We start from the raw sequence: 6,000 nt of genomic DNA on the forward strand, positions 1-6,000 counted from the left end.
TTCGCCTATAGCTACATCTTTCTCAATACATGTTGGTGATGATCAGGGTTTCAATCCAATATATATCATATGGGTGGATATTGGGAAGAAGAGGTTTCATAGATCTTCTGTGGAGTTGCCTTTTGGTGACATTCTGACTTCTACATCATTAGCACAAGTTTTGGGTGCTAGGCTGCAAGACATGTGGTTGGTCTCGATAATGCTAGTTTGTAGTTGGTTTAATGTCCATAGGGATGTCACATACTACTTTAGTTGGGATTGAGGTGGAGGTTGGAGTTCATTGTGTTGTTGAATTGCTTAAGGACAAGCAATTTCAAGGAGGGCGGACTATAATGTCCCCATCTTTTTAGCAACTCAGTGGAGTTCTTAGCCTTTACATTCTCCAAAGGCTAAGTGGAGAAAAAAGGAGAAATTGATTAAATTAATTTCTTATAAAGTCATTAAATAAATAAAAATTAAAAGGTGATTTTATATTTAATTAATTTAATTCTATAGAAGGACAATTAACTATTGTATTGCAAAGGAGAAGCTTCTAGAAAGTGCATTAATTATTGGAAAGGGGGAAGCCTCTAGTAATTTAATTTTCTACAAGCACAATTAATTATTGTATTGCAAGAAAGAATCTTCTAGAGAGTGCATTAATTATTGAAAGGGGGAAGCTTCTAGAGAATGCAATTAATTAATATTTTATTTCCTTCTAGAAGGGTGAAGGAAAAGAATAAATAGGGGTGAGAGCTTCATTGTTTAGCATCCGATTATTGTGAATGGCATTTGATAAGAACTTGGATGTGTGAGTTACAAATTTGTTTTTGACATTAGCGCACGTCTATCCTCTCTTGTGACATTCTAAACGTCATTCCCTTGGGGTTTGGCCGTTGGAATTCATTGCTATCAACTCATTAACAGGCAGCTTGGACGCATTTCCAGCTACAAGCATATTGGGTGTAATTAGTGAGTTGAAGAGTTTGTTATGTATTCGATTTTATGATGCTGGAGTAATTAGTGAGTTTGCTATGTATTTGATTTAATTAGTTTGAGAACTAATATTATTTCAGCAATGGTTCAATCTTCAGTTTGCATAAATTCCTTCTTGTTCATGTTATATGGTTACAAAATCTATGCAAAAACATTAGAATCTTTATCAGCAGTTGGTTCAGTTCTTGGGCATTTCTAGGGTGCCCATTACATCTTCCTTTAGTGGTCTATAAAAGGAAATGAATCCTGTTTGAGGCCTTATGATATAATATATCTTGTATTTTGGTATAGTTTCACGACTGTTGAGACACACTCCCCTTTCCACATCGTTTTCCTTATAAAGATCAATTTGTTAATCGTGATGACAAATCGATCATTTATTTATAGATATAGTTAACGATATATTACATTTCTTAAGCTATATTATTATTAGTTTGGGTCACCACCAGTGTTCAATCATTTGATAACGGCACTGCATTTGTTTCCAATTTGATGTAGTCTACCCTTGTGGTCATCTCACATCATCGTAGATAGCTGTTGTATGGTCACCATCAATCATTGTTCTACAAATATGGAAGTTTGGCAGCTGGATTATCATTGTCCATGCTATCGTCATGATAATCTTTGACGTAGATATTTTCTCTAGTATATAGTTTGTATGTCTTGAACATTTTCTATGGCCATATCCTTGACCCAAATAATAGTTGCTGAGTTATTGATGGTATTTGTCTTAGGTTAGGCCCGATGACTATTGTGCTAATGTTTGATCTCTAATAATAACTGCTGTCTGTAAGTTATTGTCTTATAAGTTTTTTAACCCAATAACTGAAATCCATTCTATATGTTTTGCAATACTTATATTCTTGTGTGATATTTGATATCAAATTGATTCATTAGTGGGAAATTGAAAACGATAATATTGTCTGTTACCGTAGATCCACTTTATTATTAATGTTGTTCTAGGTTGTTGCTTATCTCAACCCTCTTAATTAGTGTTAATCGTCGATGGTGATTGCCAGTTGGCCAATATCACTCCAACTACTCATGGTCATTATATCAACCTAATTAATAATATTTATTTATTAATGTTATTTTGTTATTGTACTATCTCAATTAGCATAATTATTAATAGTATAATTTTAATAACTTATATTTATTAATATTTATAATTTTGTTTATCTATAGATAATTTTAAATCTTTAATTCAAACTTATCTAATTGTAGATATTAATTGTATATTATTGTTTATCATTTCATCTTATACTTAATACTTATTATCATTAAATTTTGCCCTTGGAAAAGAGGACATTACATTACACCCTATAGATTATTGAAGGGCTTCAGATTTGGAGTTTTCAGTGTTTGTAGAGGACTGAGGACTGAATTTTTCATCTTCTTTTGAGAGGAATCGAAGCAAATGCAGTTTTACCCACTCGAAAGAGGGGTACAAAGAGGGCGATTAAAATAAATGTGATCAATTCATTGGTGATTCCAATTGTCGGCAAGAAAATTGAACTGGATAGTGTGTTACCTATGACTACACACTCTAGAGATCTGTTGGAGCTTTAGAGCGCTTATGTTCATTACTTGTATTGGACTGCACCCAATGAGGATGACATTTATGGTGGACCCGACATATACTAGTCTTACTCTTGAAAAAGTCTTATTGAAATTTCTGTATGGTGGATGATCAAAAAATCTAATGACATTAATGGAGGACACTTAAATAGCATTCTGATTCGTATGATATGATATGATATGATAGATTTTAATGACGTCCACGAGACTAAAGTAGTCCGTGGGACCCATGCAATCACCCTCCCGAGTCCAGAGCGGAACTAGTCAATTGTAAAGTTTTGGTTAACTTGTCTCTCCTTCTTTGAAGTTTGGTAATCAAATCCGTTGCTCTCTTCACTTGATCTTCCTCGAATAAATAGTTGAAGTCCTTGTTCTGCAATATTTTTGTATAACCAGATCTGATGTCATTGTAAGCCAGGCATTCTTTGACAAAGTGCTGCTCTGTCTCAACTATACCCATATTACAAAATAAACATGTTCTGTCTGCCCACTCTTCCTTTGGAACTTGCCACCGACTAGTTTCACATCGCAATTGATGTGAACTAGTTCGAAGTTGTGCCATCAACATTTTTGCTTTTCAGTTAATAGGTGCTCTTATATAGGCCTTTTCATCATGACTAGAAGTGGGATTAAATTCTTTAATGTAATAAGATTTTTTCCGCCCTACGCATCTTGTCCACAAAATATTGCGAAATTTTTCATTGACAAACTTTTTTATTTCTATAATGTTATCAGGGCAAGTTTGGATGTTGATATCCCATTTTCGCATCCATTTGTCATTTTGCTTCATCCATGTGCTTTTCCACCTCACAAGTTTTTCCTCTATGATCAACTTGGGCCAACGATGTGTTTCCAGCCCTTGGGTTTTTTTTAAGTAGCTTATCATCCGGACCAAAGCAACGGCTTCTAATGGAAAGGAACCCACCTCTGCCAAAAGGATCTGATACGGAATTGTGGTCTTGACTTTAAGATTGCATGTGATGAAGTGTTTTTGAATTCTTTCTACTTGCCGCCATTTCCGTTCGGACATACTACCTCCCCACACTTCACATCCGTATAGAATAACCTGAGTGACCAGCAAACCAAAAAGAGTTTTCATGGTCGTCCAATCCCATAATTTTGCGTTCCTACACTTGTTTTGTAAAGAGTATAACGCCTTCCAGCCCCCTTGGATCCTTTTTGATCTGCAAGTATCCCAATTGAGTTTGTTATGAAAATCGATGCCCAAGTATTTGTACTCTTTCACAATCTCAAGTGGTCTATTTTCAAATAGAAACTCGTCCTGTATGCTCCTATTCTTCTTCAGCGAGAAGATCATAATTTTGGTTTTGCTAGTGTTAACTTGCATTCCTACTTCATGACAAAAAATTTCTAGTGCTATCAAGTGCTCTTTCAAACCTTTAGCTGTTCTAGCAAGAATTATGAGATCATCTGCATATAAGAGCAATCTTATCACAAAGTGGGCCAGCTGCACCCCCTCACCATTGGTCTTGTTTATCCACTCTTCTAACTTGTCAATATAGAGCCCGAACAATGTTGGAGATAGCGGACACCCTTGCTTAACCCCGATGTTGCTGTCAAAATTTTCTGATAGCCTTTCTGTTTTTCTGATTTTAGCTTTGACCTGCTCATATAATCTGTAAACCGCTGACCTAAGTTCTTTAGGAACTTCCAACTCTTCCATTCTATCCCATAATTTATTACGTGGCACTATGTTGAATGCTTTTTTTAAGTCCACGAAACAACAAAAAGCCTCGTACCCCGGAGTGTCCCAAACTTTCTCAATCAAATGTCTAAGAGTGATGCCATGATCTATAGTAGAGTTTTCCATTCCAGTATGAAAAGATCTCATCCATCAGTTGGAGTTTTTCATTCCAGTTTTGTAGCCTTATAATTCCCACCCACCAACTCATGTGTCCTTAGAATGGTAGGGGTCCTCCCCACTATAACTCTCTAATTTATGATACCTCTGCATGCAGGCCTAATTAATTAACCTGCTAAAATAATAACTACCATGCCCCCCACCCAATCCCACGTATGCCTGCTAGCCCTCCGAGTATAGCTGGGGGGACTGGGTGGATAAATTGAGACCCTTAAAATAGTAGGGCCCTTACAACTAACTGGGGAAACAACGCTGCGTCTCTAATTTTATCTACCTCCTAGAGTCAAGAATTCTAGTTCGTCCTGTAACCATAATATCGTTCAGGTTACAGACTAACCTCCCACCCATCACCCCAACCCACCAATATTAGCTGCACAAAATCAATTTGTTTCATTTAAATTAATAAATCTTGGTTGATCTTTTTACCAATCATCGGATACTTGTATAATTTTATGCTCACCTGAATTTTTAAAATGATGTTTTATATTATTTTTCTATTACCATCATTTGGTATCAAATGCAAAGGAATGCATTTGGTTTTGATACCGATTTTCTTTTTGACTCTTTTAGCCGCTCAATTATTTGCTTCCTTTTTAATGCATTTACAAATAAACTAATATCAGAATTAAATGTCAAAGAAAAACGGCTGAAGACTTATGATTCCGTTGATTTGTGATGCAGGCAATTTCTATTCTACACATTTGGATATTTTTGTTGAGATGTGATCATTGCTATGCCACAACATTGGTTCTAACCGTTCGATGGTTGTAACTTGTAATGCCTGGGTATGTGCATCGTCATGTCTTGTGTAACCTATAATTAATTAAATACAACTTTTGTTTCCCACAACACAAGAAGTTTCTCTTCAGAAGGGAGGTCAATATGAGTTATTCTTCTGTATTTTTTGAATCTGGGGTATTAATCTTTTGTTGCATTAGAACTATTAACATCCGCTCCAGTGAAAATACAATCGTCTAGATTCAAGATGATGGTTTTATTTCATGTATTTTCATTTTGCTGAAGCCGCATTCAAACTTCAGTCAATGTATCTGCACTACCTGCTTGAGTGGATAGAGTTATGGAAAAAAGTGATCACTTCAAGTTGTATATCTAGTTTCGTGAACTCTCTTTTGGATGTAAAAGGATCAAATACTGATATTTGATCGCATTTTGTCTTTGTAATCATAGTTTTCTGCGAATGCAAATTTGTATCAAAGTTCACCATTTGATAGTTCTGATCGAGTCAAGGTTTTGATTTTAAACTAACTGATTTGCAAGTTTTTGTCCAAATCTATCCTTGTGAGCACTTTCGAGCCGTCCAGCATAATTTTTGGTTTAAGATGGCATTACAATCTTGTCTACCTTAGCGTTATTTGTTTATTACCTTAGCCATTCTTGTTTTTTTGTGTTTAAGTAGAAGCAGTGGGCATTGAAGCACAAAAGATCGCCTGGTTGTATTTTTATTACCAGAGTTCTTTCTCCTTCACAGTTGAAATTGCAGATTTTAATAACGTCTGTAGAAATAACAAATAGTTATAAGGCGTTGTAATATTTATGAAGGTGTT

General features: G+C 35.4%; 1 protein-coding gene across 2 annotated transcripts in view; it reads left to right on the top strand.

Moving 5' to 3' along the window:
• The window catches only part of LOC149566621 (uncharacterized), a 178,126-nt gene extending 172,425 nt beyond the window's left edge, over window positions 1-5,701 (top strand). For both annotated transcript variants that reach the window (XM_089819924.1, XM_089819925.1), the window contains exon 8: window positions 5,117-5,701. The gene's annotated coding sequence lies outside the window, so the exon portion shown is untranslated. The remainder of the gene's footprint in view (window positions 1-5,116) is intronic.
• The last annotated feature ends 299 nt before the right edge of the window (window positions 5,702-6,000 follow it).

Source organism: Cupressus sempervirens, chromosome 3 (assembly GCF_028749045.1).
Source record: "Cupressus sempervirens isolate cs-2001-9-10 chromosome 3, ASM2874904v1, whole genome shotgun sequence".
NCBI classification, from domain to species: Eukaryota; Viridiplantae; Streptophyta; class Pinopsida; order Cupressales; family Cupressaceae; genus Cupressus; species Cupressus sempervirens.